The sequence below is a fragment of the Triturus cristatus genome, chromosome 5_1 (genome assembly GCF_964204655.1).
Source record: "Triturus cristatus chromosome 5_1, aTriCri1.1, whole genome shotgun sequence".
NCBI lineage: Eukaryota > Metazoa > Chordata > Amphibia > Caudata > Salamandridae > Triturus > Triturus cristatus.
In genome coordinates this window covers 94,840,128-94,865,202 of record NC_140587.1, presented here as the reverse complement: position 1 = coordinate 94,865,202, position 25,075 = coordinate 94,840,128, and the positions used below count along the sequence as shown (strand labels likewise).

General features: G+C 49.4%; 1 pseudogene; it reads right to left on the bottom strand.

The window, feature by feature from the left end:
• Window positions 1-16,047: 16,047 nt before the first annotated feature.
• LOC146830295 (uncharacterized) lies at window positions 16,048-17,206 on the bottom strand (annotated as a pseudogene).
• Between the last annotated feature and the right edge of the window lie 7,869 nt (window positions 17,207-25,075).

Below are 25,075 nucleotides of genomic sequence, written 5' to 3'. Positions count from 1 at the left end.
CCCAGGCCGAAGGGGTGTTTCCGAGGATGAGGACCTCCGTCTTGTCCGAGTTCAGCTTCAGTCGGCTGTTCCTCATCCATTCGGCGACGTCCTTCATGCCTTCGTGGAGGTTGGTTTTGGAGGTGTGAGGGTCTTTGGTGAGAGAGAGGATCAGCTGAGTGTTGTCGGCGTAGGAGATGATGTTGAGGTCGTGCTGTCGGGCGACGTGGGCGAGGGGTGCCATGTAGATGTTGAACAGTGTCGGGCTGAGGGAGGAGCCCTGGGGTACGCCGCAGATGATCTCGGTGGCACTGGAGCGGAAGGGGGGAGGCAGACGCTCTGGGTTCTGCTGGAGAGGAAGGACGTGGTCCAGTCCAGGGCCTTCTCTTGGATTCCGGCGGCGTGGAGGTGTGTGCGTAGTGTGTTGTGGCAGACCGTGTCGAAGGCGGCTGACAGGTCCAGGTGGATGAGGGCCACTGTTTCTCCATTGTCAAGCAGGGACCTGATGTCATTGGGGGCGGTTTCGGTGCTGTGGTTGCTGCGGAACCCGGACTGGGATGGGTCCAGGATGCTGTTCTCCTCGACGTAGCGGGTCAGTTGTTTGTTGACGGTTTTCTCGGTGACCTTCGCCGGGAACGGGAGCAGGGAGATGGGTCGGAAGTTCTTGAGGTCCTTGGGGTCTTCCTTGGGTTTCTTGAGTAAGGCGTTGATCTCGGCGTGCTTCCAGCTTTCCGGGAAGGTTGCTGTCTCGAAGGAGATGTTGATTTCTTTCCGGAGATGGGGTGCGATGGTTGTGCAGGCCTTGTTGAAGACGTGAGGGCATGGGTCTAGCGGTGATCCAGAGTGGATGGTGTTCATGATCTCGCTGGTGTCCTCATCGTTGATACTGGTCCAGGAGAGCAGGCGGTTGGTGTGGGTGGTGGTCATGGGGGCGGTGGTTGTCAGTGCGGTCGTGGCGTTGAAGGTGTCGTGGATGTCGGCGATCTTGCGGTGGAAGAAGGTGGCCAGCGAGTCGCAGAGGTGTTGCGAGGGCGGTATGTCGTTGGTGTTGGAGCTGGGGTTGGAGAGTTCTTTCACGATGTTGAAGAGCTCTTTGCTGTTGTGTGCATTGTTATCTAGGCGGTCTTTGAATGAGGCCCACTTGGCGGTTCTGATGAGTTGATGGTGCCTGCATGTGGCATTCTTGTGGGCTGCGTGGCTGACCGGTGTTCGTTCGCGTAGCCAGTTCTTCTCCAGTTTTCGGCATGTTCGTTTGGAGGTCTGGAGGTCTTCGGTGAACCAGGTGGCTTTCTTGCTGGTGTGGCTGTTGGAGGGTGTCTTGAGTGGGGCGAGGGTGTTGGCGCAGTTGTCGATCAATTGTCTGAGGCTGCGGGAGGCGGTGTTTGAGTCGGTGGAGTCGGCCGGTGGGTTCTGGGCGAGGGTGGAGGTTAGCTGGTCTTCGGTGACTTTGCTCCAGCCGCGTTGAGGCATCTGTTGGGTGCGGTGGTGCGTGGTGGGCTTCCTGAAGGTGGAGTGGATGCAGTGGTGGTCGGTCCAGTGGGGTTCGGTGGTGTGGTTGAAGGTGACGTGGGGGCTTGTGGTGAAGATGGGGTCGAGTGTGTGGCCGGCGGCGTGGGTGGGTGATATCACAAGCTGTCTGAGTCCGAGGTTGGCGAGGTTGTCGATCAGGGTGTTGGTGTCGTTGTTCTTCTCGAGGTGGAAGTTCAGGTCCCCGAGGAGGATGTAGTCCGTGGAGACGAGGGCGTGTGTGTTGATGAAGTCGGCGATGGAGTCGCCGAACTGCGGTCGGGGTCCGGGAGGTCTGTAACGAGGGTTCCTCTGAGGGTGGTGTTGGGGTCGGTGTGGATTTGGAAGTGCATGTGTTCGGCTGTGCTGAGGGTGTCTTCGGTGTTGGTCGAGACTCTGAGGGTGTTCCTGTGGACACAGGCGATTCCTCCTCCAACGCCGTTGGTACGGTCCCTGCGGGTGATCTTGTAGCCTTCCGGGATGGCTATGGCGATGTCGGGAGCTGAGGTGGGGTTCAGCCAGGTCTCCGTCAGTAAGGCGACGTCTGGGGAGGTAGAGTCGAGAAGGTCCCAGAGTTCGATGGCGTGTTTGCGGGTGGAGCGGGTGTTGAGAAGAATGCATCTGAGGTAGTTGGGTTATTTGGTTGGTGGTTTGGTGGGCCGGATGCTGGTGAAGCTGCAGTTCCAGCAGGTGAAGGGTCCTTGGGTGCGCTTCAGGGTGGCCTGGTAGCAGGTGTTTTCCCGTCCGGGGTTGAGTGCGTGGAGGGTGCTGGCATCGTAGCGGAGTCGAGCGTTGTGGTGTACGCGGTCCAGGGGTTCTGGCGCTGGGCGCGGTCCAGTCGTGGACAGGCGCAGACGGGCTTGCCTTATGCGTGCCTTCGGCGCGTAAATGCGAGGCCTAGTGCATTGGAAATGCTTGTTAGATTAGTGAGCAGAAACGCTCCCTTTAGGCCGGTGCAGTAAAATAATTAAATAAACAAGCGCGGACGCTAAAGTGCCTATGGACCGCGCTGCAAATAAAGAAAAAAAATAGTGCTAACCGACTTATGAAGGAGACCGTGTAACGCCACAAGTAAAAGATGCAGTCCTCATGGGAGGTAACAAATGACAACAGGGTGGTAACAAGGAGGGGCTATCAAGCCTCATTATCAAGCGGAAGGCAGCATTTACCAAGGACAATGACACCAGCCAATCAAAAATCTGGTTGGTGAGAAGGCGAGGCTTCCACAGCATAATCGACTACTGCATGCCTCGCAGAGCGAGCTGCGTATGCGCGCTGCCGCTAGGCTCAACCTAAAAACATGTTAGTAATATATGTCAGAGCTGGATGTATATGTGGGTTTCTCAATGCTGCTTTATCCCAATACATAACACACCAGTAGAGTTCAGGAATCCACCAGCAAGGAACCGAATCCCACAGTCTTTCTTTACTTTCTGAAAGCATCTCACATTTAACACAATAACATTAAACTACAACACCCATAGTTCCATGAGTGAGAAAACAAAGTGATCACAGTCTAATCAGCTGAAAGCGCCATTTTAGCACTTTCTTTGATCGAGTTAGGAGCATTTCTTTCTTCTCTTGAACAATATGAAGCATTTCTATAATTTACTTTAATGACACTCATTCTTCAAATGCTGATTTAATTGTTAGTATGACTATTGATGACTGTTTATCTCCTTAGGAGCGTTTAGGACTCTCTGTATAGTTCTCCTTGGTGTAGTCAGTGCACGGCAGCCAATTTAAACCAAATCCTGGCTCTATTTTGGCATAGTTGTGACACTAAGTGCTCTATAAACTCCACGTTCCCACCACACTGCCTGCCTGAATACATGGTCCATGCGTGAGCAGCTGATCCAGTCCATGTTGTGTGTTCTGGGATTGGTAGTCCATATTATCCCATTATTTAAAGGAGTACAAGTCCTAAAAGGTAAAGTACAAACGTGGACGGGATGAGCCGCTGAAGTGTGGACTTGGCAAACATTAGGGTTCTGGAATCAAGCCTAAAGGGAGGTGTAGCATTCTATGGGTAGGGTCACCAGGAAAAACCCATATTTGACACGAGCGCTCCTCGGTGAGGCGTTCCCCTGCGGACCACATGAAGAGTGCGCTCAGAGATCCCCATTCAAACCATTGGGGAGATAATTAGCTGCCTTTATTGTAAATATGTTTAGGTATTCGCTGTACAAATACCATATTTTTGTAAGGCTTTGCCTCTGGACATTTCCCTCTTGCTTATCAGATGGCTGTGAAAGGTGGAAGAGTAAATGAAATTTTTATTTTTTAATGCACGCTTTTGCCTCCTCTGGTGCCACAAATGCAAAATATATTTGTCACAGTGGGCTATCAGAAATGCCCCCTTTCATTTAAGCAAAAATAGAAACAGGTCTTGTGCTAAGGACTTCTGAGAAATCAAAGCAAGCCGTCCTGGCCAAGAACAATCAGATCTGTGAAGAGGCACAAGTAATTCTGTTCCAGCAAAGGGTAAAAACCTGCTAGACTTGTATCAGGGCCAAGAGAACAAACAAGACCCCTCTTCTGAGGATATTGGTGTGCATGACAGACAAGTCAGAACACGCTCACAGTGATGATCAATGGTCCTGGCTGCATTGTGGTACTAAGAAGGAAGACTGATAAACTAGAGAAAGAGGACAGTTAGCCTCAGCAAGAGAGTAGTGAGACTTTAACCCAAGTATCTGAGTCTTTCAACTCTGAGGATATTGGCTATCCAAGATCTTCAGGCTGGACGCCACAGCGCTTGTCCAAGCCAGGTCCAAGAGTGAAGTCAGAAACCAACTCAGAACCTTAGAGCTTCACCGGAGGGAAGTCTCCTTTACCCCTAATTTGGACCTTAAAATAATTCACCTGCTTAAGGAAATTCCCAAGAGAGCCTAAGAAAGGACTTGGCAGAGCTTGGCGGGGATGCCAAGGCAGATTATTAGATCTTTCTGTAGTGCCAATCAAAATGCTGGACATCGATCTCCCAGCCAAAGATAAAGGGTCTGTGATTGATCCAGACATTTTAGCTCTGGTCCCATTGGGTTTAGGACTATAACTGCGCTCTTGCTACGAAAAGGCTAAAATACATCTTGATTTAGCTGTACCCTCAGGGGTATATTTTCAAGAACGTGTGATAACGATTGCAAATTTAGCTTAACGCAACTTTGCATATCTCAGTCCATCGCGAGAAAACAACACCGTCTTAACGTCCAATTCCCAACCCAGCGGCACAATGCGATTGCAGCATGATTACGAGCCAAATGACTGTGTAAAAACCAACGCGACAAACAAAAAATGCGAAACACAAACACCCAAAAAGTTGCGATGCCACAATTAGCGATATCAAAATCAGCGAAAACCAGCGACAGGCCTGCAGTTTCCACATCATGCGGGAAAATGCACTATAAAAGCAGACCCCCCCCCCCCAAAAAAGTATTCAAACTGCGTAGCACCATGGATGCACCCAGACCGAGTGCAGAGGACAAGCCGACCCTCACAAGCCCCACGGAGGACCTGCCAGGAACCCCATGTTCGGGGAAGGGCGAAGAGGAAGAGGAAGACTGGCCTCAGTGCTCAGGAAGACCGGATCATCGTCAAGGAAGTGATAGAACACCATCAACAACTGTTCGTCACCTCCACTGCGGCACTGGCAACGCAAACGGAAATATGACAGTCCATCGTCACCAACGTCAATGCAGTCGGAGTGTCAAGGAGGTCAATGGAGGAGGTCAAGAGGCGCTGGCATGAAGTGCACAGCCAGATCAAGGAGAAGTTTGCCACCAACAGGAAGGCAGCAAGGGCGACTGGAGGTGGGCCTCCTGCGCCACAGGAGGAGCTCGATGAGCTGGAGAAAATGGTGGCCACAGTCATCAGTGTGGAGACGGTGGCAGGAGTTTGGGGCCTGGACACAGCTTGAAATGACCTGATCCAACAGCAACAGGGTGAGTAACAACCAGGGACTAGGGGACGGGGGAAATGGGCACAATGGCACACATGCACAAATATGTGCAGCACACTGCACACCCACAATGACTGTGGAACATGTCCCTGATACCCTTGGCACAATTCAGCACACATAGGAACACCAAGCAGGCCCACCGTCCACTATGTGCACATATGGGCCCCCTCCAAATCACCAACGACACAACCCAGCCATGCACATGTGATGAATACAGAAAAGCAGTGGCTGTGTGAGCCACACTGACTATGCAAGTGGCACTGCATGACCGTTAGCATGGCAGCAGCCAATATACATGACATGGTGCACGATTTGACATGGTGGTGGCCCAGTGCGGATCACATCCGTAAAGGAGCAGGTCACACTCTGACATAGCCACGTGCACCCACAACTCATACCGTCCAAAACACGCAGCAGACGAACAATCTGTCCAATAGCACATATGACCCAAGTCGCAAACATGTCAGCCCCCAAAAAGCACACAATTCAAAGGCACACCACCTCAAAGGGATAAAAGTACATGAAATCAGCGCTGCAGGGGCAACACACCCACAATGCAGCACACACATAGCAATCACAGAACCTCGGCAACAACGGCAATGTGGTTTAAAGTGCAACACTTACACCACAGGACAGAGGACACAACAGGTTCCGCTTGTGCATAGTAACTGGCCACTCACATCTGGCATTGACTGACATTGTGTGATGATAATTTACGGGTACAACCACACATCCGTCATGAAGTCGAAAATCCCACTGTCTGCCATCCAATAGCCAGCTCCACCAAAACAGTCACAATGTGCATTGTCATGAAGTCTGTACGTAAACATCTGCTAAGCATCAACATACCGGGGAAACTCAGTTAACCTGCATCTCCCCTTAATATTGCAGAGGGACAATCAACACTTACTGTAGAGCAGACCACAAACCCCATCATTAATGATGAAGAGGACAACCTGCACATATGTCAAGCCACCCTCCAACGGATAACGGACAGCCTCCGCAGCCCACCCCCATGTGGCTGTTCTAGCAAATAGGTATGAGTTTGATTATAGCATGCACTAGCTAAAACGTGCACTCTTTTTTAGGGCACTGGCTCCCCTTTTGAAAGGTTTTCCTCCTTTCGTGATTGCACATCTCTGCATCTTTCCTGACACATGCAGGTGAGATGTGATTTTCTTAAGAAATTATTCTCAATGCGCAATTTCCATTTTATTTTGTCCTAGAAAGAGTAAGATATTCATCCCATGATCTTATTTTTAGATCACTCTGGCAGTCCACACCACGCGGGACGCCTTCCTAACATGTTTTGGGGTGAGTAATGCTCCTCTCCCGCCTACTTCAACAGCAGAACCCATTTGAGCAATTCCCCTCATACTATCTCTCATCCTCTCTGTCATGAGTTGCTAGGGTCGAAACATCAACATTTAACTTTGGTCCAGTCCTAGACATCTCTGGGTCCTATCTTTGAGCAATTTGGCCCTGTATCAGAGTGATCTTGTTAATCATTGTTCTGACCATTTTCAACAATTGTATATATTTTTGTGCATAGTTTCACATTTGTACATATACACTTCCTCACTTGCACGGAGCACTTATGTCACTTTGAAACACTTTTCACCATTACATTTTGTTTTATCCGGACAGCCTGAACATATTAACATATGTATATTCATGTTAATTTAATAACAATAATAATAATTCATGTATAAGCATTTTTGAGTTTTTTGGCTTTTCTTGTGGTTCTGATACTTGTTATTACTCTGTTGTGCGCATTGATTTTGTTTATTTAAATTACTACTGGACTCTTTAAGTGAAGATACGTTTCTGTAATTCGGTTTTGAGTTGGTTCCGTCAAACAAAGTAATTTTTGCTCCCCGACAGAGCCACTGTAGTGCATTATACACCCCCAGAGGCAGGGCAGGCCAGCTGCTTCGAGGTGACCCCACCACCTGCACAGACCACACAGCAGGAAATACACACAACCACGGCTGTCTCCCAGGACCCCCACGAACAATACATGGAATTTCAATGCCGTGTGTTGGGTTGCCAGGTGGAGTTGGCGGATCAGCTGTGGGTGGGTTTCGAGCTCATGGCAACCAAACTCGAGGCCATACGTGGGTGTCTGAGTCCCATCAGGGACCACGTACAGTGTCTTACGGACACCCCCTGTCTGCACCATGCTCACCGACAATCCTTGGCTGACCTCGCTGGGGCCATTACTCGGATACAGGAACTGTCCAGTCAGACAGGCACCAGCGATGACAGCATGGAGTTGGCACAGATGCGGAGGACAATGGAGACCATGGAGCAGATGCAGGCTGGAAGTATGGCTGCCACGGCTGAACACCAGCGAGATGTAGCTGGGATCTTCCATGCCCTGCAGTTCATCATCTTGCCATTGCTGCCACTGAGCCAGTCTCAGACAACTGCAGCGGGAACTTCCATGTACAGCTCCAGCTCCATCATTCACCAGAATGTGAATAAAACATTCAAAATCACACAGATGTGTCATGACTATGTTCACTCACGTATGAAAGTATGGCTGGATGTAGGTACAATGATTGCACATGAAGTTACACCCTGGTGAATGACATCAATGCACATGTTTATCCCTGAGACACATGGCCAATTGTATGACTGTGAAGGTGAGTACTAGCTGTGTCCCCATTGCACATTAACAACATTCTCACAACCTCCCAACATAGGCATACATCCATGTATTGAATAGGGCTGTGTGTAGGAATGACCAAATTGGTAGCAGGCCAAAAGTGGGGTCCTACATCACATGTGACAACAGAACTTCACGTTGCATACCTACTCACACACATATGTGTGGACACATTCTGTTATGATGTATAACATTGCTCCACATGGTCAGAGGTTGGACACCATACTCACATTGCTGAAGACACGTAAGTGCACAGGTCAGCCAGCAACTATCCCAAAACAATGTCTGGCTCACAGAGGTGGAGTTGTCAAAATGGACCCACCCTCATTGTACATGCGTCAGTCAGTCCCTCCCTGTATAGGGACGATGCTCATTGTGGCACACGAGTGGTCAATCTGATCAACACTCATCACAGTTAGACACCAGTGAAGTTGTATAGATTTTATTGGCATGTGTGTGTCAGTACGGACAAGGCAACGGCTACAACATACAGGGCCATGCTTAAGACACTTACACGCAGCATTGGAACATGTCGAGGTGCAGGAAATGGGGAGGCAAAAAGGAACACCAATTATCACGGATGGCAATGGTCTCAGCCCACCTTGCCTAGCTGGACGAGTCATGTGTTGATTGGCGTCTGCCCATTGCCCCGCATGAGGGGGCATGACTCACAGTCCATGAGGTCTGCATAGTGCTCTGCCACCGGACTGCGCCGACTGTCTGCTCTGCTGACAGTGATCAGGTGAAAGGGTCCGACAAGTTCACATGTAGTGCTACATTGCCATGTGTGTACTCTCCCCCCAGCAGTGAGTCTGAATTGGTAACGTTACCAAACAACCCTGTGCTGCTCCGACCATGGAACTGCATCACCTTGCACAGGTGTGTGTACACACGTGTAGTTCCACGCACATGCATTCAGAGTCCAGACGAAGGCAGACATGTCCTCTGTTGTGGTGGGATATGTGAGCATTCCCCATGATGCAACAAGGTGTTGGGACCTGTGCTCTGGGTGACAATCTGAAGTAACTGCAGGAACGTAGTTACTCGTCCATGAATGCCAGCGCAGCTTCATGTGCAATGTGTTCCAATAGTACATCGTTGTCGGGTTTAAGGAACACCAGGGTGAGTCAATCCATTAACTGGTCCGGGCAGATGTGCTCAGTTCACGCCGTTTCCCCAAACCGCAGCACAGCTCAATAGGGGAGCGCCTCGATGTGGTCACTGCACACGAGGAGTTGTGCAATCTCCCATTCACAACTGCCAGCACATACACCAAAGATCAGTGCAACCCATGCACGGCTATCCCGGTGACACTCCTGTTCGTGGGCCAACAGGGGGCGCACTGTCAGGTCATACTCCAATTCAGCTACTGTTGCGTTGGATAGGCAGACCTCCATGGGCCACTCGAATGTGCATGATCGACAGTGAAACAAGGGCTGGACGCAGGTGACGTAGGCAAGACGGAAACTCAGACGGAAACTGATTTGCAACACTGCCATTGGCAGGCATCCCAACAGATGCAGCATTCGTGCATGGTACAGTTCCACGTGACAGGGGTTGTGCATGTGCCCGGGAATGCCTGCCATTGCGTTTGTTGGGCTCGTGGCACCAGCACTCCTCAAACCGGCAGAAGTTTGGTGGACGATATGCCACAGCTCTGGGCAATGAGTCGTATGTGTGTGCAACGTTTGGATGAATGGGTAGTTTTGAACTTTTGTGTGAAGGGCATCCCTTGCAGGTGTAGGTTGTGCAGGGAGGGACAAGTGTGTGTGGGGTGTGGGCACATTGGTGTTTCATTGGCGCTGTTCGTGGGAGTCGTCGGAGGCTGGCATGGTATCTCACGCAGGGTGTGTCAGCCGCATTCAGGACCAGGGTCGGGGGTTCGGTTGGCCTTCAGCCTTGTATGTTGAGACAAAGGGGCTTTCATTCCTGATATCAGTCTGACTACTGGTTGCGTTTCTTAAATGTGATGTGGACTTCGCGCTGACTTTGATGCCAGGCCTGTGATTTGGGGTGCACAGATTTCGAGACACACGCAGCTGTTGGCATGTTTGTTTGAGCCAAGTGCCCGATTGGCCTTGCGCTCCTTGTTCAGTTTCTCTCTGTCTTTCTCTCTCTCTCTTTCTTTCTCTCTTTCTCTCTCTCCCTGTCCTTTGATGAGTGCCTGACACACCTTCTTATCTTGGATATTGTCTTGAAGGCTGTGAGTCACAGATTGTCCAGGAATGCCCCGCCATGACTCTTCAAAATAGTTGTTTGGTGACAATTTTGGATGTGACATTTTGTTTGGTCTTTCAAAGGTGAATGTATGAATCAGTATTTCAGTGCTCACATGTGTGTTGATTGTTGCAATTGTGCGACATTAGGGGGGTGCTTTTGTTCATGTTTTCGTGCTGCTGATGTGCAGTGTCTTGGTCCAGGGGAGGTGTGGGGTGCCCGGGGTGGGGCCTGGGGGGTTGGTCCTGGGGGTGGTGGCAGTGGGTGTTGTGACCCTCTTGGGTGTCCGGCATGCATGTTCAGTGGCTCCATGGCATCTGTTGTTCTTCAGTTGTGGCTCTGGACTGGGCTGGCTTTTGTGGTGCAGGCTGTGGTCCGACTTTGCACCAGGTGGGAGCAGGTGTTGGTTTCCTGGTGCTAACGCGCCTTATCGCATGTTTTGTGATCTTCTCGCCGATGTGGCTGGTCGTTGAGAATGTTGAAGTGTAGAGTTGTCGCTGCTTTTTGCTCAGGAACACCTACTCTGCATCTCATTAGCGATAGTTGTCGGGGTCATCTGTGGAGATGTTTTTTTAGGGTGCTATAGCCGGAAAACTGGTGATATCGGCTGTTAGCACCAGCTTGGGAATGGGGCGGTAGATTTATAGCGACTTTGGCTGTGATAAAGTGCCGAAAACTCGCCGATAGCTCCTTGAGAATATGTCCCTAAGTTGGGGGATATAGCTTCCTCTGACCGAGCCTGTTGCTCAGGCTGTCCTTTTTGTCAATGCTCTGGAAAGGAGCTCGGTCAGCTAGTGAAAACCTTCACGACTTTAGGCAAATCCCAAATGTCTCTTAAAAGTGTATTCAACCCTAATTTTTTGACAAGGGCAGGACCTACTCCATTTCAAGGCGCCAGAGGTTTGATACTGGCAGACAAGAGGCAGATGGGACTACGGGAAGTTTGCCACTTTCTTCACTTCCAGAGGCAGAGGAGACGAGCCATTACTGAGAGAATAATAGAACAATAAATGCTTTCCAGTCTGGATATGCAAGGGAGATTCATGTCTCATGTTGCAGGCAGAAGGAGGCATTTTCTGCACAGCTGGGAACAGATGATATCAAGCTCCTGGTTGTTTAGATCATTCGAGGTTTCCATCTGGAATTTTTCTTGACCCCCATGGAAATATCTTGGCTGCTAAGCCTGTCTTTCCCACAACAAGACCAACATCTAATCAATGCAGAGCACTTCTGCAGAACGACATGATCATTGTCAACACATCATCCAAATTGTTTTGTCAGCAACATAATCTCTGTCGAAGGTGAAGGACAAAGGATTTAGCATCGTAAGCAATTTGAAAGAGTTGAATACGTGAAACCTATATTTAAACTTCAAGTTGAGGGGGGCATCTCTTGAGAGGCTTTCCCTAACCAGGAATCTGAATTGGCTGTCAAACTCTCAAGCACACCTACCTCCCTATCCCAGTTTTTCAACCATACATCAGGGATTTCCAATTCCTGTGAAATTGTCAGACATACACATTCACTGACCATCGTTTTGTTTTGGTGTCTCCTTTAGTTTTACCAAGGTGATGCTCCTTAAACTCTAGGGTCTTGAAAGAGTATTTATATGGACAACATTTCCTTTATCTTCCAGGATCCTCAGTCTATGATTTTATGTGTCTCTTGCCAGGAAGACCCTTCAGAATTTGGGACTCATGATCAACAGGCCTAAATCGGATCTCACGTTGAGGAATCAGGTAGAGTTTCTAGGTTTTAAGATAGACTTGGTTTCGGTGACTTTACAATTGCCTACAGTGAAAAATCTAGACCATTAGGAAGGAAATTTGCAAGACAGTAGACGTCAACCAGGATTTAGTGAGACAGCATGTAAGGCTGACTTCTATCTTCATCAACTCAGGTGATTTTTCAGGGGCCCTTCACTATAGGGCTCTGCAGAAATTGAAGATTCAGCATTTCCAGAAGGGTCTATCTTACATAGATTTGACATCAGAAGCCAGGCTGGTTCTTCAGTGGTAGCTTCAACATATGGAAGCATGAAACCGCAAAGTGATTTGTTGGGTCATCGGAAGACATATTTTCTGAATCAGATGCCAGCAGGATAGAATTGGGGCCAGATGCGGGTCACTATCTGCAGGAGGGACTTGATGCAAACAGGAACTTCACTGATGATGGTAGTTCTTTTCAGTTCATTAAAACCATTTCATATCCCAAAAACACAAATACATTTCACAAACGTAATTACATTTACAGTTCAAGATAAAAATAGGAGCAAAATATTAAACTTACGGTCGGCCTACAGAGAAAAAGTGCTTTAAGTGCCTGATTCTAAAATAAAATGATATAAAGCTATGTCCTGCATAGGGAATCAAAAGGCGAAGGGATAGCTGAAGGGGAACAACCCACTGTTGGGTGCATGACATTGTGAATGGGTTACACCAAGGTAACGGGAAGGGCGAACAGGACTAGTGCTTAGATTATCTAGTTAACAACCTCTCAGCAGTTATATTATTTCCAAAATCCAGTCACCACTTTAAGCTGTTCTCCATGCAAGCATAAAATGGTGGTGTGACGATAAGTAAGAATGCCAAACTGATTAAAGGCGAGTTGTTCACACAATCTGCGCTCATTCAGTAGGGCAGAACAGGTACATGATAAATGAGGCACAGCTTCCTGTGGAAATTTACTGAGTCGGCTTTCCTGTGAAATTGGTCACTCTGCCCATTTCTGAAGAAAATCCCACAGTAAAAGTTTGAAACGTAGCTGCATTTGCCTTACCTTGCAGTGCACTTGAAAGGTGTCTGCTAAGTATTTCTGTGGATGTAACTTTTGTAGGCGTTTATTACTGAGCATGCATGGTTTCTTTTTCTAAAATTTGATATCTGCGGTAAAAATGGCACGTTTGCCAGCTTGTTCAAGGGTCTTCAGTAAGCGTGTGGAAGGTGAGATTCTTACAGACCTTCAGCACGCAACGAAGTGGGAGCCATGTTTAGGTAAGCTGACCAAGGGTTCTTTGTACTGGCATTAACTTAATTTCTAGCCTGATCTGCTCTTGTGATGTAATCTGTAGATTTTACACTAAGAAATGTCTAAAAAGGAGCCAACCTTATCCTGAAATTCCACATGTGCCATATGCCATGGTTGGGATGAGCTTTGATTTTGCTACTTAAAAGCTGCGGAACAGCGGCAGGTTCCTTGTTTTGCTCATTACATCGCAGAGGATGAATGAAAGTGAAGATACCTTTAGCTTGAGTGAGTTCAGGTGTTGTTGATGCCCACAGCGTTCTTCGTACCATAGAGCCAGTTATTGATATTTGGAAGGTTTTTTTTCAAGTTGTCTTGGACACCAAAAGTCAAGCTGTTAGAACCCTGTTCAGAGGGCCACGGACATGCAGGGGTTACTAGGACGGCCGTGGGGGTTGGGCATCTTACTTTTGATGTCCCGGGACCCGACCTACTATGGAGCCCGAGCAATTGGGTCAAGTACCCCTTCTGCACTTGACTCTGAGTAACAGCGTGGTCCGAGCAGTCCAAGGCTCCCTCTGAGGGGAGGTGGATACGGGAGGAGGGTTGAACATGGGCTTACAACACAACATGCGCACAGCAGCAGCAATAAATGATTGTCCAACCAAATACTTACTTTTGTGATAAAAGAAGTACTTTATTTTACAGCTAACTACACAAAGGGAAACACAACATTCGCAAACAACTACATAGTCCATCTGTGGTCAGAGCTCTAGCATTTCTTTAGGCAGTTCCCCTAGGTCCCACTCCTACCTCACTCCTAGTGATTGTGGTTATTCCCCATTCACTACAGGCACCATCCAGGTTAAGCCCCACTAGTAGTCTGAGTCGCAAGAGTCCACTATGACTCTATTTTAAAGTCAATAGTGTTCCAGAGCCGCAGCGCTATCTAGCAAGCAAACTGCCCTGGTGCTGACTGGCTCGTAATCTTACCCGCACCTGAAAGCTCGGGATGACCAGAGTTCCTGAGCACGCCCCATCCGTGGGCGCTTGAAGCTGGAGTAGCTAAATCAGGTGAGTTTGCCACACGTGGCCCAGGTGGGTGTAAACTCAGCGGTCGTAGAGTTCCTCACAAACGGTCGCACCACTGACGTGATCGGAGGTTCTTTGTGGCTTCCCCTGACATACGGGGTAAGATTCTTGGCCCTCCCACGGTTGTAGGGTGATGCTATGATCCTGACACAGGACATTTGCCTTGATGATGGTGCTCCCAAGGCATCCTCCCCTCTTCAGCAGGGACTTCCAATTAGGTTGCAGGTCTTTGGTACTCCTAATGACCCCTTCTGGCATACGGGGTCACTGTATCCTCTCTGTGCATAAGTTCTGTACCGCTTGGCACAGTGTACAGGGACTATGCGCCTCAAAGCATGACAAACGTCTTGCTGTGGCGCCTCCTGTCATATGGGCTTGCCAACTCCTATGTATGGGCTCCAGCCCGATAAGCTCTGCGGTGCACACGGCTCACTTCATGGCAGCCCATCTCTTGCATACAGGGGTCACCGACTTCGTCATGCAAACGGGCAACAACCTCATCGGTGCATTAGCCATCTCCTCACACCTCGCAAAAGGAGTCCACTCAACAGGATACCCGCTGGACCAAACTCTTTCCAATGCTCTTGTCTCCCTCACAGGACATACTCATCTTGGCAAACAGCCAGGCACTGGTGTCTCAGGCTCCAGGGCAGGTGCTTTTGGATTCCCTTGGTGATGTTATGAACACTTTTTTCTCTTTCAATACACAATAAAAATCTTTCAAATAAAAAACAACATCCTAGCAACCACTGAAACACTTCAGGCAGAGTTACTATCAGAATGTCAGGAAAAGTGTTATCAATATCAAATGCCTCCTCATGACTATTGAAATAACATCTGAAGCAGCATGCGTCTTCTGGCACAAAGGGCATAACCAGAGAAATAAATCTTCCCAACTTAGCTTGATTTACCGTTTACCTATTAGCTTTAAATATGTTTTAGAAATGCAACTATTTTGTCTCCATCAGCATATCAGTTATACCTCTTTTATTAATGGCATACAAGCTCAAATTCTCAAATTTCTTTTCTGAAAAAAACATATTTTTCCATTGAAAATACCAGTTTTCATTTTTTGTAAATATGCATTCTCCAAACATCAGTTTGCCATTTTCATCATGTACAAATTATTCACATTTAATCTGCTTCGATTTTACAAGCTTTAAGATCACACGCCATGGATTCTTGCCATAATGGCAAGTATGCCTCTAATATGACAATAATGCACTCGATTATACCAACGGCAGCACTGTGCCAAGGCTGGATACTATAAAGTGCACTAACCAGATGACCTTAGGAGAAAAGCAAATGCTTTTTGTAAGGAAAACCCTCACTCACCAGGGTTACCTCCTGGGGGGGATACTTTATCATTGGGTTCCTTCCAGTTCCACTAGCACGAGGCCCTGTCATTGGTTTGGCTGACTGCCATCCTGAGTGTCTTGAGATGAGCAGAGTTTCTTCTTTAATGTGCATAAACCCTCTGAATGATGTACTGTGCTAAGCTTTACTTTGAAGTATTTCATGCATGTTAGCAAGCTACTAGTAGCTCTTGAGTTATTCATTGGAGACTCATGCACTAGTGCATTTTCTCACCAGTATTGATTTTTTGGTACAAAGATAAAGTTGGCTTCCTAGTAAAGCTTTTCGGACACTTTAAAAAACTCTATGGTTTTACCCCAGTGTGGTTCCTCTGATGCTTTACTAGAGATACCTTCCAATTGAAACATTTCTGACACTCTGTACACTGGAACGTTATCTCCCCAGTATGGATCCTATGATGTCTGACCAGATCTGCCCTGCGAATGAAGCTTTTTTTGCACTCACCACACCGGTAAGGTTTCTCTCTTTGGTGATTTATCAGTGCATGGTTCGAGATCAAGGTTTTCTGGCACTCCGTGCATTGATACGGTTTCTCCCCAGTATGGATTCTCTGATGCCGTATCATAGCTGCCCTTAATGTGAAGCTTTTCGAACACTCTGTACACCTGTGTGGTTTTTCCCCAGTATGGCTCCTCTGATGCCTTATTAGATCTGTCCTCCAAGTGTAGCATTTCGGACACTCGGTACACTTGAACGGTTTCTCCCCAGTATGGACCCTCTGATGTGCGACCAGACCTGCCCTGAGACTGAAGGTTTTCAGGCACTCTGTACATTTGTACGGTTTCTCTCCGGTATGGATCCTGTGATGATTTACCAGATCACACCTCTGAATGAAGCTTTTCTCACACTCTGTACAGTGGTGCAATTGTTCCCCAGTGTGGATCCTCTGATGGTTACCCAAAATCTGGTCTCTTAGCGTCGCTGCTCAAAGTCTCTGTAAACGAGTATGGTTTTCTCTTCATATGCACCCTCTTATGCCTGTAAAGATTCGAGCTACAAGTGAACCTTTTCCCACATTCCGTACACTGGTATCGTTTCTCCCCAGTATGAATCATCTGGTGTGAGAACAGATCTTTTCTCTGACTGAAACTTTTGTGGCACTCTGAACACTGGTATGGTTTTTCTCTAGTATGGATTCGCTGATGCAGGTGCAGCTGTGTGCTTTGAGGGAAACTTTTCCCACATTCCAAGCACAGATATGGTCTTTCTCCAGTATGGATTCTTTGGTGTGCGTACAGATGTGAACGTAGATAGTAGCTTTTCCCACATTCCAGGCAACTAAACAATTTCTTCCGGGGGTTAATCCCTCCAGTTTTAAACGCTTCATGGACCTTTTGATGAGAGTTAAGATTCCAGCTCTGAGTGAAACTTTTCCCACATTCTGTACACTCATATGATTTCTCCCCAGTGGGGTTCCTCTGATGTTGGTAATTTGGCTGCATGACAATTTTCACCACAATCAGGACATAGGTACTGTTTTATTAAAGCATGAATCACTGAAAGATTGTGAAGATGTAAGCTCCAATGATTTTTTTTTCTTGCTCTCCTTATACACAGCTTCTCCAGAATCGATCTTCTGATGTGTGCCCAGATCTGATTGAGCGTGAAACTTTCTTGCGATTCTTGCTGTGATAAATTCTTCCTCTGCTGCAAATGCAACCAGTGCTGATGTGCTACAGGTCAGTTCACCAGCACCTTTTGAGGCTGTGAATAAGAAACAAAATTATGTGAGCGTGGGAGAAAAAGGGTCATCTATCTTACAACAAGTTGCCAAAAGCAAGAGAAGCAGCTATCCTGGATAAGGTATCCTTTATAGGGGAGGGCAGTGGGGATATTGTACAGAGGGTACAATTTAGAATGAAACACACTTTTGTAGTACTAAGGCAATGTCTGTTTGAAATTAAGTTATAAGCAACACTATGCTCATAGCGCAAATTCAATGGGGTGCTCCTCTTACGTGTGTTTCCAACCTCTAGAATATGATCACGTGTAGAAATCAACGGCACTTGCTATATTTGTCCACTTCACACAGATCATCTAGTGCTGCTGCAGATCTCATAAGTGCTTGGGGCGTGTCCATCGCACTCTATGACGTGTGGATGCAGGCAGGTAATGACGTGTGGATACAGGCAGGCTGTGAAGTGTGGATACAGGCAGGCTGTAAAGTGTGGATACAGGCAGGCTATGAAGTGTGGATACAGGTAGGCTGTGAAGTGTGGATACAGGTAGGCTGTGAAGTGTGGATACAGGCAAGCTGGGAAGTGTGGATACAGGCAAGCTGTGAAGTGTGGGTACAGGCAGGCTTGGAAGTGTGGGTACAGGCAGGCTTGGAAGTGAAGTGTGGATGCTGCAAGGCCCCGACTTGTGGATGCAGGCAGCCTGTGAAGTGTGGACACAAGCAGGCTGTGAAGTGTGGATGCAGGCAGGCTGTGAAGTGTGGATGCAGGCAGACTGTGAAGTGTGGATGCAGGCAGGCTGCGAAGTGTGAATTCTGACAAGCCCTGAAGTGTGGATGAAGGCAGGCTATAAAGTGTGGATACAGGCAGGCTGTGAAGTGTGGATGCAGGCAGGCTGTGGAGTGTGGATGCAGGCAGGCTGTGAAGTGTGGATGCAGGCAGACTGTGAAGTGTGGATGCAGGCAAGCTGTGAAGTGTGAATTCTGACAAGCTCTTAAGTGTGGATGAAGGCAGGCTATAAAGTGTGGATACAGGAAGGCTGTGAAGTGTGGATGCAGGCAGGCTATGAAGTGTGGATGCAGGCAGGCTGTGAAATGTGGATGCAGGCAAGCTGTGAAGTGTGGATGCAGGCAAGATGTGAAATGTGAATGCTGACAGGCCCTGAAGTGTGGATGCAGGCAGGCTGCGAACTGTGGACGCAGGCAGGCTGCGAAGTGTGGATGCAGGCAGGCTGTGAAGTGTGGATGCTGGCAGGCTGTGAAGTGTGGACGCTGACATGTTGTGGAGTGTGGATGCAGGCAGGCTGTGAAGTGTGGATGCAGACAGGCTGTGAAGTGTGGATGCAGGCAGGTTGTGATGTCTGGATGCAGGCAGGCTGTGAAGTGTGGATGCTGGCAGGCTGTGAAGTGTGGATGCAGGCAGGCTGTGAAGTGTGAATGCTGACAGGCTGCGAAGTGTGGATTCAGGCAGACTGTGAAGTGTGGATGCAGGTAAGCTGTGAAGTGTGGATGCTGACAGGCCCTGAACTGTGGATGCAGGCAGGCTGTGAAGTGTGGATGCAGGCAAGCTATGAAGTGTGGATGCAGGCAGGCTGTGAAATGTGGATGCAGGCAGGCTGTGTAGTGTCGATGCTGGTAGGCTGTGAAGTGTGAATGCTGACAGGCTGTGAAGTGTGAATGCAGGCAGGCTGTGAAGTGTGGATGCAGGCAGGTTGTGATGTATGGATGCAGGCATGCTGTGAAGTGTGGATGCAGGCAGGCTGTGAACTTTGGATGCAGGCAAGCTGTGAAGTGTGGATGCTGGCAGGCTGTGAAGTGTGGATGCAGGCCCCCTGTAAAGTGTCGATGCTGGCAGGCTGTGAAGTGTGGATGCAGGCAGGCTGCGAAGTGTGGATGCTGGCAGGCTGCGAAGTGTGGATGCTGGCAAGCTGCGAAGTGTGGATGCAGGCAAGCTGCGAAGTGTGGATGCAGGCAGGCTGTGAAGTGTGGATGCTGGCAGGCTGTGAAGTGTGGATGCTGGCAGGCTGTGAAGTGTGGATGCTGGCATATTGTGGAGATTGGATGGAGGCAGGCTGCGAAGTGTGGATGCAGACAGGCGGCGAAGTGTGGATGCTGGCAGGCTGTGAAGTGTGGATGCTGGCAGGCTGTGAAGTGTGGATGCTTGCATGTTGTGGAGATTGGATGCAGGCAGGCTGCGAAGTGTGGATGCACACAGGCGGTGAAGTGTGGATGCTGGCAGGCTGTGAAGTGTGGATGCTGACATGTTGTGGAGTGTGGATGCAGGCAGGCTTTGAAGTGTGGACGCAGGCAGGTTGTGATGTCAGGATGCAGGCAGGCTGTGAAGTGTGGATGCTGGCAGTCTGTGAAGTGTGGATGCTGGCAGGCTGTGAAGTGTGGATGCAGGCAGGCTGCGAAGTGTGGATGCAGGCAGGCTGCGAAGTGTGGATGCAGGCAGGCTGTGAAGTGTGGATGCTGGCAGTCTGTGAAGTGTGGATGCAGGCAGGCTGCGAAGTGTGGATGCAGGCAGGCTGCGAAGTGTGGATGCAGACAGGCTGCGAAGTGTGGATGCTGGCAGGCTGTGAAGTGTGGATGCTGACATGTTGTGGAGTGTGGATGCAGGCAGGCTGTGAAGTGTGAATGCAGGCAAGCTGCGAAGTGTGAATGCAGGCAAGCTGCGAAGTGTGAATGCTGGCAGGCTGTGAAGTGTGGATACTGACATGTTGTGGAGTGTGGATGCAGGCAGGCTGTGAAGTGTGGATACAGGCAGGTTGTGGTGTCTGGATGCAGTCAGGCTGTGAAGTGTGAATGCAGGCAAGCTGTGAAGTGTGAATGCTGACAGGCCTTGAACTGTGGATGCAGCAGGCTGTGAAGTGTGGATGCAGGCAGGCTGTGAAATGTGGATGCAGGCAGGCTGTGAGGTGTGGATGCTGGCAGGCTGTGAAGTGTGGATGCTAACAGGCTGTGAAGTGTGGATGCAGGCAGGCTGTGAAGTGTGGATGCACGCAGGTTGTGATGTATGGATGCAGGCAGGCTGTGAACTTTTGATGCAGGCATGCTGTGAAGTGTGGATGCTGGCAGGCTGTGAAGTGTGGATGCTGGCAGGCTGTGAAGTGTGGATGCAGGCAGGCTGCAAAGTGTGGATGCCGGCAGGCTGCGAAGTGTGGATGCCGGCAGGCTGCGAAGTGTGGATGCAGGCAGGCTGCGAAGTGTGGATGCAGGTAGGCTGCGAAGTGTGGATGCAGGTAGGCTGCGAAGTGTGGATCCTGGCAGGCTGTGAAGTGTGGATGCTGGCATGTTGTGGAGTGTGGATGTAGGCAGGCTGGGATGTTTGGATGCTGGCAGGCTGTGAAGTGAGAAAGCAGGCTGGCTCTGAAGTGTGAATGCTAACAGGCTATGAAGTGTGGATGCAGGCAGGCCGTGAATTGTGGATGCTGACAGGCCCCGATTTGTGGATGCTGATAGGCCCCGATGTGTGGATGCAGGAATGCTGTGAAGTGTGGATGCAGGCAGGCTGTGAAGTGTGGATGCAAGCAGGCTGTGAAGTTTGGATGCAGGCAGGCTGTGAAGTGTAGATGCTGGCAGGCTGTGAAGTGTAGATGCTGGCAGGCTGTGAAGTGTGAATGCTGGCAGGTTGTGTAGTGTGGATGCAGGCAGGCTGTGAAGTGTGGATGCAGGCAGGCTGTGAAGTGTGGATACAGGCAGGCTGTGAACTGTGATGAAGGCAGGCCCTGAAGTGTGGATGCAGGCAGGATGTGAAGTGTGGATGCAGGCAGACTGTGAAGTGTGGATGCAGGCAGACTGTGAAGTATGGATACAGGCAGGCTGCGAAGTGTGGATACAGGCAGGCTTGGAAGTGTGGATGCAGGCCAGCTCTGAAGTGTGGATGCTGCAAGGCCCCGACTTGTGGATGCAGGCAGCCCATGAAGTGTGGATGCAAGGCAGGTTGTGAAATGTGGATGCAGGCATGCTGCAAAGTATGGATGCAGGCAGCCTGTGAAGTGTGGATACAGGCAGACTGTGAAGTGTGGATACAAGCAGGCTGTGAAGTGTGGATACAAGCAGGCTGTTACGTGTGGATACAGGCAGGCTGTGAAGTGTGGATGCTGTGTGGATGCAGGCAGGCTGTGAAGTGTGGATGCAGGCAGGCTGTAAAGTGTGGATGCAGGCAAGCTGTGAAGTGTGAATGCTGATAAGCCCTGAAGTGTGGAGGCAGGCAGGCTGTGAAGTGTGGATACAAGCAGGCTGTTACGTGTGGATACAGGCAGGCTGTGAAGTGTGGATAGAAGCAGGCTGTGGAGTGTGGATACAAGCAGGCTGTGACGTGTGGATACAGGCAGGCTGTGAAGTGTGGATGCTGGCAGGCTGTGAAGTGTGGATGCAGGCAAGCTGTGAAATGTGGATGGAGGCAGGCTTTGAAGTGTGGATGCAGGCAGGCTGTGAAGTGTGGACGCAGGCAGGCTGTGAAGTGTGGATGTGCAAGCTGTTAAGTGTGGATCCAGGCAGGCTTTGAAATGTGTGGATGCAGGCAGGCAGTGAAGTGTGGATGCAGGCAGGCTGTGAACTGTGGATGCAGGCAAGCTGTGAAGTGTGAATGCTGACAGGCTGTGAAGAGTGAATGCTGACAGGCTGTGAAGAGGGAATGCTGACAGGCTGTCATGTGTTAATGCAGGCAGGCAGGCTGTGAAGTGTGGATGCTGACACGCTGTGAAGTGTGGATGCTGACATGTTGTGGAGTGTGGATGCCGGCAGTCTGTGAAGTGTGGATGCAGGCAGGCCCGGAAGTGTCGATGCAGGCAGGCTGTGAAGTGTGGATGCAGGTAGGCTGTGAAGTGTGGATGCAGGCAGGCTGTGAAGTGTGGATGCAGGCAGGCTGTGAAATGTGGATGCTGGCAGGCTGTGAGGTGTGGATGCAGGCAGGCTGCAAAGTGTGAATGCAGGCAGGCTGTGAAGTGTGGATGCAGGCAGGCTGTGAAGTGTGGATGCTGGCATGTTGTGAAGTATGGATGCAGGCAGGCTGTGAAGTGTGGATGCAGGCAGGCTTTGAAATGTGTGGATGCAGGCAGGCAGTGAAGTGTGGATGCAGGCAGGCTGTGAACTGTGGATGCAGGCAAGCTGTGAAGTGTGAATGCTGACAGGCTGTGAAGAGTGAATGCTGACAGGCTGTGAAGAGTGAATGCTGACAGGCTGTGAAGAGTGAATGCTGACAGGCTGTCATGTGTTAATGCAGGCAGGCTGTGAAGTGTGGATGCTGACACGCTGTGAAGTGTGGATGCTGACATGTTGTGGAGTGTGGATGCCGGCAGTCTGTGAAGTGTGGATGCAGGCAGGCCCGGAAGTGTGGATGCAGGCAGGTTGTGTAGTGTGAATGCAGGCAGGCTGTGAAGTGTGGATGCAGGCAGGCTGTGAAGTGTGGATGCAGGCAGGCTGTGAAATGTGGATGCAGGCAGGCTGTGAAATGTGGATGCTGGCAGGCTGTGAGGTGTGGATGCAGGCAGGCTCCAAAGTGTGGATGCAGGCAGGCTGTGAAGTGTGGATGCAGGCAGGCTGTGAAGTGTGGATGCTGGCATGTTGTGAAGTATGGATGCAGGCAGGCTGTGAAGTGTGGATGCAGGCAGGTTGTGAAGTGTGGATGCAGGCAGGCTGTGAAATGTGGATGCTGGCAGGCTGCAAAGTGTGGATGCTGGCAGGCTGCAAAGTGTGGATGCAGGTAGGCTGTGAAGTGTGGATGCAGGCAGGCTGTGAAGTGTGGATGCAGGCAGGTTGTGATGTATGGATGCAGGCAGGCAGTGAAGTGTGGATGCAGGCAGGCTGTGAACTGTGGATGCAGGCAGGTTGTGATGTATGGATGCAGGCAGGCAGTGAAGTGTGAATGCTGACAGGCTGTGAAGAGTGAATGCTGACAGGTTGTGATGTGTTAATGCAGGCAGGCTGTGAAGTGTGGATGCTGACATGCTGTGAAGTGTGGATGCCGGCAAGCTGTGAAGTGTGGATAAAGGCAGGCTGTGAAGTGTGGATGCCGGCAAGCTGTGAAGTGTGGATGCCGGCAAGCTGTGAAGTGTGGATACAGGCAGGCTGTGAAGTGTGGATGCCGGCAGGCTGTGAAGGGTGGATGCAGGCAGGCTGTGAAGTGTGGATGCTGACAGGCTGTGAAGTGTAAATGCTGACAGGCTGTGAAGTGTGAATGCTGACAGGCTATGAAGTGTGGATGCAGGCAGGCTGCGAAGTGTGGATTCAGCAGTGGTGGCTGGTAAAATTTGAAAGTGGTGAAGTATAAAAGTCCGGGATGAGTGCTCTGTGGCGAGTGAGCATGACCGTCCCAAAGGGTTATTCGGGGGGATTCTCTCCCCGAAATGTTTGAAAATAATAGTGGGCAAATGGTGCATTTTCAAGGAAATTTGAGAAAGCAAGAAAGTTAGTAAAGGAATTGTGAACGTGTAGTTATGACCTCAATAAAGAGATTTCATATGATAATGACGTAGATAGCTGCTTCTGGAGTATAACCAGAGAACTTCTCTATAAATACATTTACCATTTATTTAGTCTTTGTACGTATCATTTGATAAGAATGAAATACAGATAGAATTATGTGATATTTAAATGGTTAGAACAATTATGTTAAAGCTGATACACAACGCAGATACTTATTTCTCCTCTGAAAATATATTTCTGTCTCTCTCTCGCTACATTGCTGTCAACATTTCTCTAGGGCCCCAGTGGCGGTGCGTCCATTGGGGGCGCTGGGGCGTTGCCCCACTAATGCCACGGCATTCAAATTCTTCGTCATACATTTTCTGACGCCAATTCCAATCAGGACTCCTGATTGGAATTAGCATCGGAGAAGTAGAACGAGGGATGCTGAAGGGGGTGGGAGGGGGCGGGGCTGCGGCAGCACTCAGGGAGTTGAGTGACAGCAGCGCACTACAGTCACAGCAATAGTGCGCATGTTCGTTTTTGGGCTAATCATTTTTACGATCAGCCCGAACATGCGCACTAGCATTCCCCTTAAGAGACAGAGGGTTGCTTCAGCAGCGTCAGTAGAGGGGTTGGCAGTGACGTTGCGGCTGTTCCTGTTTGTTGAAGAGCGCGCGCGGGAACCCAGCCCAGGAGCAGTCGAGCAGAGGCGGCGCGGACCGGTAAGTTTTCTTTCATTATATTTAAATTTTAAGCTTCCCCGGCCCCCAACCTCCCCCACTCCCCAAGTTTAACGTATCTCGGCCTTCGTGCAACACTAACGCTTTTCCTATAAAAATTTCGCAGGGTCTGACATTTATCACAAAAATCAAATGAGGAACTCTGTCACTGTTAACACTTGTTTCTATTTGTACTCTCTGGCTGTTGGAGGGAAGAGAGGTTCAGTTAGCACTTACGCCTCATTGAGACTACAATGACATGCATGGAAGGTACTGTCTGTTTAATCTGTATCAGCGCATTATTGGAGCCCATAAAAGCCATCAGACTATTTAATTACTAGCTTGCCTCTGGGACTCCGTTCTGTGCGCACTGGGGATGGACTGCTGTTTTGATGTGCATAATTTCTCGCTGACGAGCTCACTGCACACAACACTTTCTGATAGGTTACTAGATTTGAAGACACTTTGGTTCTCTTCATACTTCACGCGAAACCACAAAGCTTCCA